Here is a 14497-nt window from a genome sequence, read left to right on the forward strand (position 1 = left end):
ATGGGTCAAGATAGAAATAAAGAAATTAAAAGCTTTCTAAAATTCAATGAAAATGAATACACAGCATACCAAACTAATAGGACATGATTGAAAAGAATGCTAAGAGGAAAGTTCATCGCACTAAGTGTCTACATAAGACAAAACATTGAGATCTTATATCCGCAACTTCACAGCATGCCTGAAAGTTATAAGATGTAAAGAAGTAATTGCACCCAAGATGGGTAGATGGCAAGAAATAAGCAAAATCAGGGCTGAAATCAATAAAATAAAAAAGAAAGAAAGAAGAAAGAATACAAAGACTAAACGACACAAATGGCTTGCTCTTTTAGAAAAGCAATAAGATAGACAAACCCTTATCCAAACCAACTGAAAGTCAAAGAGAGAATACCCAAATAAACAAAATCAGAAATGAAAAGGGGACATAACAACAGACACTGAGGAAATCCAGAGGACCATAAGGACATACTTTAAAAATCTGTATCCAGGATTCCAAGATGGCGCCGACCAGTAGGCACCATAGCTGATCTTCTCTGAGGAGACCAGGGACTTGAATGGAACCACAGACTGCTGGATTTTGAGAACTGTAGGTGAGTGGGACCCCAAACTCCGCAGACCACCAGGGGGTCCAACCCCGGGACAAGCGACAGCCCCGAGGGCTAAACGCACTCCCCAAACTCTGAAAAGGAATCCACAATCAAGCTGTAGCCAGCACAAAAAACCCAAATTCGCCATTTGGGGAGGAGATTTTCCGGAGCCCCAAGCCTGAGGAGTCTCAGCGAATAGGGTGAAACTACCATTGATCCTGTACATCCACACCGCGCCGAACTGCGGACGGCACCTGCCTAACCCGGGTGGAAACACAGGTGGCGAGTCTCACCAAAACCAACTAGATCTGGGGACCGCGTCCGCGTCCTGCGCTCAAGCTGAAGCCAGACACAAAGGTTTGACCCTGCAAACTGGGGCAGTTAGCAACCGGCGTGGTCTGCTCCCACAGCCCAGTGGGTCCGCCCACGTTATAGGGAGCCGAGGGTCACGCTTGCAGGGACTAACTACTGCCCTAAAGGGAACTGGCAGTACTCCGGCAGGAGATTCACGCCAGCGGTCTGAACTGCCTTTGGCGCCAGCTGCGTGGCCCGACTGCCGGCAATCCCCAAACAACTGAACTAACTGGGCCCATCTTTGTGGGCCCGCGACAGATCCACCCAGGTTATCGGGAGCTGTGGGTCTTACTGGCAGGGAATAACTGCTGCCCTAAGGCGACGCACGCTGCCTTTCTCTAGCAGAAAGGGAAAATACAGGAGATTTGTCGCCAGCCGAGGGGAGGAGCTGCTGGCTCTGACTGGGCTCTACCTGATCAATAGACCTAGCAGGGGTCATTCTTGCGCACCCTCGTTAGGACCGCCCACTTTATCCGGAGCTGTGGGCCTTGCTGGCAGGGAATAACTGCTGCCTTAAAGCGTCTGGGAGCGGTCTAACCTGCCTTTGTCCCCAGCCACGGGGACGAGCTGCTGGCTCTGACTGGGCTCTACCTGATCAATAGACCTAGCAGGGGTCATTCTTGCGCGCCCTCGTTAGGACCGCCCACTTTATCCGGAGCTGTGGGCCTTGCTGGCAGGGAATAACTGCTGCCTTAAAGCGTCTGGGAGCGGTCTAACCTGCTTTTGTCCCCAGCCACGGGGACGAGCTGCTGGCTCTGACTGGGCTCTACCTGATCAATAGACCTAGCAGGGGTCATTCTTGCGCGCCCTCGTTAGGACCGCCCACTTTATCCGGAGCTGTGGGCCTTGCTGGCAGGGAATAACTGCTGCCTTAAAGCGTCTGGGAGCGGTCTAACCTGCTTTTGTCCCCAGCCACGGGGACGAGCTGCTGGCTCTGACTGGGCTCTACCTGATCAATAGACCTAGCAGGGGTCATTCTTGCGCGCCCTCGTTAGGACCGCCCACTTTATCCGGAGCTGTGGGCCTTGCTGGCAGGGAATAACTGCTGCCTTAAAGCGTCTGGGAGCGGTCTAACCTGCTTTTGTCCCCAGCCACGGGGACGAACTGCTGGCTCTGACTGGGCTCTCCCTAGCTGTATCCCACAATATAGGGAGCTGAGGCTCATATGTGCAGGGTATAACCGCTAATTTATAGCAAGCTGGGAGTGGCCTGGCATACAGGGGCGTGGAAACTGCTACCTCCTCAGATACTGCCAGTGGCCTGAAACCGTATGGTTACAGGCACAGATCCTGTAATCTCCAACAGGCAGATCCTAGCTGTGTCAGCTCCTGCAGACCCAGCAAGAACTCCCAAATTCATGGGAAAGGCTGAACGCTCCTAAGACAGCTACAACCCAGAAGATCTGATCCACCTGGGGTCTTGGCTACAAAGCAACAGGAAAGACAGACAGCTGGGATCAACCTACACAACCAGAGAGCTTGTGTGCTGACCTTACTCTAGATCCCAATACTGCTGACTTGAGATACAGCAGTAAGGGGAAAAGGCCCAAACAGAAACCTACTTCGCGGGACTCAGCCTCGAGCCTAAGGTGTTGAGAAAAATCTACAGGAGTAGAATCTGAATCACCAGCCTGGTCCAGGGAAGTACTCCCTGTTCCCCACAGATAAGGGCACCCTACCTATAAGCAGACATCAACTATCCACTCCCAAACAGGGAAGGTCACTACAAACCACCTCCCAACATTAGACTCACCAAAATGACAAGGGGACAACGAAAGAATGCTAACAAAAACCAAAACAGGATGGCATCTCCAGATCCCAGCAATCCTAATGAAAACAACCTGGAGAACCCAACAACAATGGATATAAATGAAAACCACCTCAAATCCTTAGTAAGTAAGATGATATTGGAAGAATCAAATAAATTTTGTAAACAAATGCAGGAGGAAGCAAACAAGAGGGCTGATGACTTAAAAGAGTCATATAAAGAGGCATTTGAAGAATTTCAGAAAAACACAAATAACCAGATGAAGGAAATTATTAAAACAGTTCAAGACCTGAAGATAAAAATGGAAGAAATCATAAAAGAACGCACGGAAGAAAAACGCGATCGAGAAGCATCAGAAAAGAAAGCAAACATCTCAGAGGTGGCCTTATCTAACAGATTGCAAGAAATGGAAGAACGAATATCAGGACTTGAAGATACAATCGCACAATTGGAAACAATCATCCAGGATAATGCTAAATCTGAAAAGTTCCTGACACAAAGCGTTCATGAAATAAAAGACAACATGAAAAGAAGAAACTTGAGAATAATAGGGATAGAGGAAAGAGAAGGTAACCGACTCCACAGCCCAGAAAATATCTTTAACCGAATAATAGAAGAAAATTTCCCCAATTTGAAGATGGAGATGCATACGAACATACAAGAGGCCTACAGAACACCAAATAGAATAGACCCAAAAAGAAAATCTTCCCGCCACATAATAATAACAACACAAAATATACAGAACAAGGAAAAAATATTAAAAGCGGCAAGAGAAAAAGGACGAGTAACATATGAAGGCAAACCTATCAGAATCACTCCTGACTTCTCAGCAGAGACCATGAAAGCCAGAAGGGCCTGGACAGAGGTTCTGCAAACGCTAAGAGAACACAGATACCAGGCAAGACTACTATATCCAGCAAAATTATCAATAACCATTGGAGGTGAAGACAAGATATTCCATGACAAAAACAAATTCACACAATACCTAGCAACAAATCCGGCTTTACAGAAGTTACTAGAAGGAAAACTCCACCCCAACCGGTCAAACTACAACCAAAAATACATAAGAAATAAATAACTACACCATTGCAAAATCACAACTTCACAAAAACTCGATTGTTATAAATACCAAAAATGAAGGGACTTACCAATCACTGGTCATTAATATCTCTCAACATTAATGGTCTCAACTCTCCAATAAAAAGACACAGACTAACAGAGTGGATGCATAAACACGACCCAACATTCTTCTGCATTCAAGAAACACATCTCAACCACAAGGACAGACATTGCCTCAGAGTGAAAGGTTGGGGAAAAATATTCCAAGCAAATGGTCACAAGAAACAAGCTGGGGTAGCTATTCTAATATCTAATAAAATAGACTTTCAACCAAAATTAGTCAAAAGGGACAAGGATGGTCACTTCATACTTGTCAAAGGTAAAGTCAACCAGGAAAACATCACGATTTTGAACATCTATGCTCCGAATACAAGGGCTCCGACATTTGTAAAAGAGTTATTAACAAAGCTTGCCCCATTCATCGATACCCACACATTAATAGTGGGAGACTTCAACACCCCACTTTCACTCAAGGATAGGACTTTGATTTCAAAACTAAGCCGGGAAATAACTTCATTAACCAATGTCATGAATCAAATGGATCTAACAGATATCTACAGAACTTTCCACCCAAACGCAAAGGAGTATACCTTTTTCTCAGCACCCCATGGAACGTTCTCTAAAATTGATCACATAGTTGGTCACGAAGCAAACCTCAACAGATACAAGAAGATTGAAATAATACCTTGTATCTTATCAGATCACCATGGTCTAAGGCTGGACTTCAACAACAATAGAAATAACAAAAAGCATACCAACACGTGGAAACTAAACAACTTTCTACTTAATGACACATGGGTCACGGAAGAAATAAGGGAAGAAATAAAAGACTTCCTGAAATTCAATGAAAATGATGGAACAACATACCCAAATTTGTGGGACACATTGAAAGCAGTGCTAAGAGGAAAATTCATAGCACTAAGTGCCTTTAAAAAGAAAATGGAGTCATCCCACATAAACAACCTAACAACACATCTGGAAGCCCTAGAAAAAAAAGAAGCAGAAACACCCAAGAGGAGTAGACGCCTGGAAATAATCAAACTCAGAGCTGAAATCAATAAATTAGAAACAAAGACAACAATCCAAAGAATCAACAAAACCAAGAGCTGGTTCTTTGAGAAAATTAACAAGATAGACAAACCGTTAGCCAATCTAACTAAAAGACAAAGAAAAGCTATCCAAATTAACAAAATCAGAAATGAAAAGGGAGACATAACAACAGACACCGAAGAAATACAAAGAATCGTAAGGACCTACTTCAAAGACATTTATGCCACAAAATTTGAAAATTTAAGGGAAATGGACAAATTTCTCGACCGATTCCATTTACCAAAATTGAACCAAGACCAGATAAACAAATTAAATAGCCCTATTTCGCCTATAGAAATAGAAGCAACCATTGATAGTCTTCCAACCAAAAAAAGCCCAGGGCCAGATGGTTTCAGCGCAGAATTCTACCAGTCCTTCAAAGAGGAGCTAATACCGATACTATTCAAGCTATTCCGAAAGATAGAAATGGATGGAATATTACCAAACTCCTTTTATGAGGCCACAGTCACATTGATACCTAAACCCCACAAAGACCCAACAAAAAAAGAGAATTTCAGACCAATTTCTCTTATGAACATTGATGCAAAAATACTCAACAAAATACTCGCAAAGCGAATACAACAGCATATCAAAGACATCATTCACCATGACCAGGTAGGCTTCATTCCAGGAATGCAGGGATGGTTTAACATACGGAAATCCATCAATGTAATCCACCATATAAACAAACTGAAAGAGAAAAACCATATGATCATCTCTTTAGATGCAGAAAAAGCATTTGACAAAATCCAACACCCATTTATGTTTAAAGTTCTGGAGAGATCGGGAATACAAGGCACTTTTCTAAACACAATAAAGGCTATATATAGCAAACCAATAGCCAACATTAAATTAAATGGAGAGATACTCAAGGAAATCCCTCTAAAATCAGGGACCAGACAAGGCTGCCCACTTTCCCCATACCTCTTTAATATAGTTCTTGAAGTTCTAGCCAGAGCAATAAGACATCAAAAGGAGATCAAGGGGATCCAAATGGGAAAGGAAGAAGTAAAATTATCCCTATTTGCAGATGATATGATAGTGTATATAAGTGACCCCCAAAATTCCACCAGAGAACTCCTACAGCTGATAAACACCTTCAGCAAATTGGCAGGATACAAAATAAACTCAAAAAAGTCAGTAGCTTTCCTATATACAAATGACAAACAGGCAGAGGAAGAAATTAGAAAAATTACTCCCTTCACGATAGCCACAAGCAATATAAAATATCTAGGAATAACCCTAACCAAGCAAGTGAAGGATTTATTTGAAAAAAACTTTAAACCTCTGAAGAAAGAGATTGAAAATGACATCAGAAGATGGCGGGATCTACCATGTTCGTGGATTGGAAGAATCAACATAGTAAAAATGGCCATCTTACCAAAAGCAATTTACAGATTCAATGCAATCCCTATCAGAATACCTACTAAATATTTTGTAGATATTGAAAGAACAATTCTCAACTTCATATGGAGAAACAAAAAGCCCAGAATAGCAAAAACAATCCTTTACAATAAAAGATCCGCTGGAGGAATCTCCATACCTGATCTCAAGCTGTACTATAGAGCAACAGTAATTAAAACAGCATGGTACTGGCACAGCAATAGGCTAGTGGATCAATGGAATCGAACTGAAGACCCAGAGATGAATCCACACACATTTGCTCACCTGATTTTCGACAAAGAAGCCAAATCCATTCAATGGAAAAACGACAGCATCTTCAACAAATGGTGCTGGTCTAACTGGATGTCTACATGTAGAAAAATGCAATTAGACCCCTATTTGTCACCATGCACAAAACTCAAGTCCAAGTGGATTAAAGACCTCAACTTAAAACCACAGACATTAACCCAGTTAGAGGAAAAAGTGGGGAAGAGTCTGGAACTCATAGGCACAGGAGACAACTTCCTGAACAGAACACCAACAGCCCAGGCCTTAACATCAACAATTAATAAATGGGACCTCATGAGGCTGAGAAGCTTCTGTAAGGCTGGTGACACTGTCAAGAGAACAAAGCGACAGCCTACAGACTGGGAAAAGATCATCACCGACTCTTCATCTGACAAAGGTCTAATATCCAAAATATATAAAGAACTTAAGAAATTAAACACCACCAAACCAAATAACCCAATAGAGAAATGGGGCGCAGAGCTAAACAGAGAATTCTCAACAGAGGAATATCAAATGGCTGAGAAACACTTAAAGAAATGCTCGACCTCCTTAGTCATCAGAGAAATGCAAATCAAAACGACACTGAGATTCCATCTTACACCCATCAGAATGGCTAAGATCAATAACTCAACTGACACCTCATGCTGGCGAGGGTGTGGAGAAAGAGGAACACTCCTGCATTGCTGGTGGGAATGCAAACTAGTACAACCACTTTGGAAAGCTATCTGGTGCTTTCTCAGAAAAATGGGAATAGGGCTTCCTCAAGACCCAGCTATTCCACTCCTTGGAATATACCCAGAGGATGTACTACCACACAACAGGGACATATGCTCAACCATGTTCATAGCTGCCTTATTCATAATAGCCAGAACTTGGAAACAACCTACGTGTCCCTCAACAGAAGAATGGATAAAGAAACTGTGGTACATTTACACTATGGAATACTACTCAGCTATTAAAAACAAGGAATTTCCAAAATTTGTGGACAAATGGATTGAACTAGAAATTGTCATAATGAGTGAGTTCACACAGAAGCAAAAAGAGCTAAATGGTATATACTCACTTAAATCGAGACACTAGCCCAAGGTGTACGTCCCCATGAAAAACTGTACCTACCAGAATAATGGGTAAGAGGGGAGGACATCCTATTGAATCTTTAGGTGTGAGAAGCCTGGGAGAAAGAGGAAATGGAAGGATCCAGTGGGTCCTGGAAAACTACAGGCGAGTCTGGGCCCTGGGGTCCTCCGCAAACTGTGGCAACAGCCAAGGAAAAAATAGGCAGTAAAAACCTTGAACCCCTACCCGGACTAGCCGATGGACATTCTCCACTGTTGAGTGGAGAAGAAGATCTAACTCTCACACAAACTCTGGTGCCCCATATTTGATCATATCCCTTGGATGGAGATGCCTGGTGGCACTCAGAGGAAAGATAATAGGTCACCAAGGAGAGACTTGATACCGTATGAGCATATTCAGGGGGAGGAGATCCCCCTCAGACACAGACATAGGGGAGGGGAGTAGGGGGGGGAAGTGGGAGGAAGGGAGGGATGGGAGGATACATGGGATGGGCTAACAACTGAGATGTAATATGTATAAATTAATAAAAATGTATTAAAAAAAAAAATCTGTATCCACCAAATTGGAAAATTACAAAGAAATGGATAATTTTCCTAACAGGTATCACTTACCAAAATTAAATCAAGATCAAATAAACAATTTAAATAGACCTATAACTCCTAGTGAAATAGGAGAAGTCATTAAAAGTCTCCTAACCAAAAAGTGCACAGGGCCAGATGGTTTTAGTACAGAGTACTACCAGACTTTCAAAGAAGAGTTAACAGCAATACCCCTCAAATATTTCCACAAAGTAGAAACAGAAGGAGCATGGCTCAGCTCACATAAAGACCCAACAAAGAAAGAGAATTACAGATCAATTTCTCTTGTGAACATAGATGCAAAAATACTCAATAAAACAAATCAAATCCAAGAACACATAAAAAAAATCATTCACTTTGATCAAGTAGGCTTCACCTCAGAGATGCAGGGATAGTTAAATATACAAAAATCAGTAAATATAACCCACTATATAAATAAAAATTTAAAAACCACCATCATCTCATTTGATGCAGAAAAGGACTTTGACAAAATCCAACACCTCTTCATGATAAAAGTCCCAGAGAGATTAGTGATCTGAGGCACATAACTAAACATAATAAAGGCATTTTACAGGAAGCCTATAGCCAACATCAAATTAAATGGAGAGAAACTCAAGGCAATTTCACTAAAATTAGGGACAATACAAGGTTACCCACTCTCTCCACATCTATTCAATTTAGTACTTGAAGTTTTAGCTAGAGCAATAAGACAACTAAAGAGATCAAGGGGATATGAATTAGAAAGGAACAAGTCAAAGTATCTTCATTCATAGATGATATGATAGTATATATAAGGAACTCTAAAAGTTCCACCAGGGAACTCCTACAGCTGATAAACATTTTCAGCAAAGTATCTGGATACAAAATCATCTTACAAAAATTAATATCCTTCCTATTTACAAATAACAAATGGACTGAGAGAGAAATCAAGAAATCAACACCTTCACAATACCCTGAAATAATATAAAGTATTTTAGGGTAACTCTAATCAAGCAAATAAAAACTTGTAGTCTTTTAAGAAAGAAATTGAAGCAATCAGAAGATGGAACGATCCCATGCTCACTGATAGGTACATGCACATTAACATAGTAAAAGCGGGCATTCTATCAAAAGCAATCTACAGATTCAATGCAATTCTCCTCAAAATTCCAATACAATTCTTTACAGATCTTAAAAGGACAATTCTTAACTTCATATGAAAAAAACAATCCTTAGCTAAAACAATTCTTAACAATAAAGGAACTGCTAGATGCCCCATGATTCCTGTTTTCAAGTTGTCCTACACATATGGATACACAGCTATCTACATATGTGTGTAGATTTATGTCTTGATTTTTAGTTCAATTCCATTGTCAATATGTCCGTTTTTATGCCAATACCATGTAGCTGTTATCAAATGGGCAGAGATAGGGTGTAGGGAGAAAATAGAGTGAGAGATGTTTAGAATTGGAGGACAGCTCTTGGTTGGGCAGGGGCGGACTTCGCAATAGAAACTTCCTGGAATCTATGAATGTGATTTAATGAGGACTCATAGAAATGGAGGATATGGAGTCCAACTGGTCATTTCTGGTAGCCTGGCAAGGCTTCCAGTGGTGGGACTAGGGTACATTGAGTTGAGTTGTTGGGTGAGACTAGGGTGCATTGAGTTGCGTTGTTGGGTGGGACTAGGGTGCATTGAGTTGAGTTGTTGGCCAAGTGGGTCTTACAGGAATCCCTAAACAACCCAGGCTGTTGCTCAGACAAAAAGCTGCTCTCTGAAAACTGATAGTGGCCCCCCTTGCCCAGGACAGCAACCACACAGAATAAGTCAGGCTGGTGCCTACATGGAATTCCCACCCCTACATTCTATTCTCTTTGGTGTGGGTAGGTACTCGGCAGGCTACCGAGAGGAAAACATGGACATCAACCCAGCCACAGAACCTTTGACCTTCAATCTGTCCTGCCAGCAAAATATGTTATGGCAGTGGTGGCACAGAACCTGTGGAGTAGCTAGCTAATGTCTGATTTGATCTAAGACCAACTCCATGAGAAGGAGCCCATACCTGACACTGCTTGGTAACCAAGAACCAGGGACTACATAGCCCAGAGATCTAGGGTAAAACCAAACACTACTGATGTAAAATAAATGAATAAATAAATAAAATTATTCCTGATGATACACACAGTAAGTGCCTCATCCAGTCTCACCGGAGAGGCTTCCTCCAGCAGCAGATGGGAAATATATATTATTAGTTAGTATTTTTATGGGACTTTTGACTGTGAGAACAAGTGAGCCCCTGACTCTTGTACCTGTTCTTGGGACTCTTTTCCTCCTGTTGGGTTGCTACATTCAATTTTGCTTCATATTATTATATTTTACTTTGACATGATTGATTTTTGTCTCTCAGAAGCCTGATCTTTTCTATTGAGAGATAGAAATGGAGTGGTTATGGAGGAAATGGAAGGAGGGGGAGAGGGAGGAAGTGGGGCACTATAATCAGGGCACACTGCGTGAAGAGAGTATGTCTTTCCCTTTTCAATAAAGGGAAAAAAGAGAAGAAAACCAACAAATTTAAAAATACCTCTTTTCCATAAGAATTCTTTTTTCACTTTTTTATTAATTTTTTATTTTTACATATACATTTATATTATTAAACATATATACAATAAACTACCTACAGCAAGGAGAACCATGAAAATATCAGAAATTATATAAATGTTACATTCATAATGTTTTGGCTATTTGTATTTGACAGCCTTAAGGAAAACATCTTTTAAGTTTTTTTTTTTTAACTTTGTCTTTACCTGTCATCAGAGATCTGTCTGGTCTCCTAGCAACAGAACTCTTTCCTGGTCCCCTCAATACTCCTCCAGGCATGACTTAGTTCACTTCAGCTGTTGGCAGCCCTATGACTGGTTAGTTTCTGGTTTTAATGATCTATTATGACTTTTTTGTTTTTTGTTTTGGTTTGGTTTTTGACAGAGGGTTTCTCTGTGTAGCCTTGGCCATCCTGGACTCCACTCTGTAGATCAGACTGGCCTGGAACTCAGCAATCCACTTGCCTCTGCCTCCCGAGTGCTGGGATTAAAGGCATGCTCCACCACATAGAGCTCCTATTGAACTTTTTAAAGTGTGCAGCCACCTTTATTTTATTTTATTATTTTATTTTATTTTATTTGTAGCAAGACAGTCAGTGTTTCACTGGAAACCTCTACACTGTCTACAGCAGGGTATTCTTGTCTGGTCCCAGCCCCACTGATAACAACTCCATAAATGAATACGCTGACCTTTGACATCTCTTTTGAACTATTATCAGTTTTAACATCTGCCTGGTTCCATCTTTGAATGGGTTACACATGTGTTAGTGTTTATAGTTGTATGAAGTTAGGATTATACACTTTCCTGAAAATGAGGTCAGCATTTCTACCCCACAACCAACTCCATTCCATCATAGAGTGAAAAGGCAAACGGTTGAAGTCCTAGCCCTGGTCTCACTTAAACAGAGAAAAGCTCACATCCACCACCAACGATCCTCCCTTAGGTAAGCCTTTGTGAGAGCGTATGTCCCTCCTCAAGAGGAAGGGACACCCCCAAAGATGCACACTTGACTTATAAATCATAGCCAGTCCCTCACAGATAGACTGTGCTTATATGAAAATCTAAATCTAAAGTGGATGAGATTTTTAAAAATAAAGAGGCAGAGCAATTATGCCCTTCTCCCTCCTGGGACAGCTCCTGAGTCTCCTTGAAGCCCTTGCTCCTTCTCTGCTGAGACATTCTCTGCGGCTGTTGGTCCTCAAAGCTTCCAGCCTGTGTCACATGCCTTTTGTCATCCCCAACACCAACATCCTCAGTCCCATTGACACTGCCTCCTCCACAGTGTCACCCTCTCACAAAAAAAAACATCCCCAGCTTCCTCCTGTCACACCTTTCAGCTTCCACCTCTGTTCCTTGAGCACACTGCAAGTTCCTTCCGGTTCCCAGTGAAACTGTGTGGGCTTCCCAGCTGCTGCGACACTTCTGGCCCCGTGAATGCCAGCGTGCGGCTGTGGATGTCAACGCCCACTCACGGCTTCCAGAGAGCCTCTCGCGGCATCGGTTCTGCTTCCTACAGACAATCTTCCATCTCTCTCAAGCCCTCAGCAACTTTCTCGCACTTTTTCTCTTACTTCACAGCAAGAACACCGCATTCTGTGCCCTCATCCACAGAAGTCTTACTGGCCAGCCTGTACCCTCACCCCATTCAGCCTCCGCCCCCTCCAGCCATCCACTCCCTTACCCTGCTTCGTGGCAAACTCTGAGGAAAACGTCTCTAGTAGATCATCTCTTCCTAAAGCCACAGGGAACTTCTCTGACCTTTTTTCTCTCTAGCTTTCAGCAACCATCTTCAAACTAGTACACCCTGCCTCCTGGATGCACCCTTACTTGTATGTACAAATGTCCTCTGCTGCCTGGTTTCACCTCTTCCCACCCTCGGCTCTCTATTCCAGACTCTCATTGCTCGGTTCCTCATGTTCCCAAGATGAGGTGGTTGACTCAAGCCTTCCATACCTTTATACAAGTCTATATACTAGCAACTCCCAAACTATTTTTTCTACCCAGGATCTAATACTTGTTCTCCACAAACAACTGCCCAATGGAATTCTTTATCGGCTCCCTACAAGCATCTCCATTTCCTGTGGTACATACCCAGAACTATCGCTTCTCCTCCATTGTGCTCTGGGAAGACAGCTTGTGGCCCATGACCATGCAGTCAGCTCAAGGGATGTGTTTCAGTCAAAATTAGGGCCAGTCGTGGTGGCTCATGCCTTTAATCTCAGCACTCGGGAGGCAGAGGCAGGCAGATCGCTGTGAGTTTGAAGCCAGCCTCCTCTACAAAGTGAGTCCAGGACAGCCAAGGTTACACAGAGAAACCCTGTCTCAAAAAACAAAATTAGGGCTTGTCTCTTGAGCCAGTACACACTCCAATGTGGGTGTGCTACTCTGGACAGGTGCCAGAGGCCATCTCATTGCTGAGCTCCCTGTGGCGTCAGCTGAGAACCCTGTATGGCTGTACACTGGCCTCCTTCTCTGCTAAGGACAGCTTTCTGTCCCACAAAGGTGATGCTCCAGTGGGCCATGGGCTCCCTGTCCGTACATCTCTGTCAAAGAATCAACTTCCCTGAGACCTAGCAAGGACTCCCCTCCAACAGGTGACATATCATTTCATGTGTCAACTTGACTGGGCCAACGTAGCCAGATATTTGGTTGAACAGCACCACTGACATCACTATAAATATATTTTTTACATGTGGTTTGCTTTTGAGCAGAGTATCCTCCAAGCTGTGGGGAGCTTTGTCTAGCCATCAGAAGTCTTGGAGAGTAAAGACTAGCTTTCACTCAGAAAGATGGAATTTCATCTCCATCCCCCTCACATACACACACAGCTCACCATACAGAACCTGTATCAACCTGCTGCCACCTTCTCCAGCTCCTCTGTCCCAGCTGCTCCCCTGTGCACTGCAGTTCAAGCTGCTATCCAGGTCTACAGCCTGCTGGTTGGTTTTGGAGAGTTTACAGTGGCCAGCCCCAGAATTATATAAGTTAATTTCTTACAATATGGATCCTATTTACCTAGCGTCTATCTATCCTCCTATCATCTATCTTCCTATCTATCCATCCTTCTGTCCATTCATCCATCTGTTACATTTCTCCTTCATTCTGTTTCTCTGGAGAACCAGACTAATATAAACATCCAGGTAAAGACTCCACATCTCTAGTCCCAGGGGCTCTGATCTCTGCACCAGCCACACTTGTCTGTTTCAGGCTTTAGGGGGATGGGTATACATGTTATTCCTTGGTATGGAAACTCCTGTAGGAAGCTCTTTGTCTTGGTTCTGTGCTGAGGAGGCCAGATGAGACAGGCTAGAACATCTTTTTTTTTTAAACTGAGACAAAGTTTCTCTGTGTAGCCTTGGATATCCTAGACTCACTTTGTAGACCAGGCTGGCCTCAAACTCACCGTGATCTGCCTACCTCTACCTCCCAAGTGCTGGCATTAAAAGTGTGTGCCACCACGTCCAGTCTACAGGCTAGAACTGTTATGACCAAAGTCTAGCCATTTTCTGCACATCTACAAGGAGATCCCAGTGGTGGGAGCAAGGGGAACAGGAAGGAAAATAGATGTGCTAAGATTTGGGGGCCAGATGTTTTTCTGCCCCATGGAAATGGCTGTTGTAGTGCCCTCTAAAGGTCTCACTCAGAAAGACAAATAGAATAGACACCAGAAGCAGTTGAAG

General features: G+C 42.8%; 1 protein-coding gene across 4 annotated transcripts in view; it reads right to left on the minus strand.

Moving 5' to 3' along the window:
- Nucleotides 1–14497, minus strand: part of FRMPD2 (FERM and PDZ domain containing 2) — a gene marked incomplete at its 5' end in the record, with an annotated part of 120797 nt that overhangs the window by 13312 nt on the left and 92988 nt on the right. The gene's annotated exons all lie outside the window — the stretch shown is intronic.

This window comes from Acomys minous (assembly GCF_964271855.1).
Source record: "Acomys minous genome assembly, chromosome: 9".
Taxonomy (NCBI): domain Eukaryota; kingdom Metazoa; phylum Chordata; class Mammalia; order Rodentia; family Muridae; genus Acomys; species Acomys minous.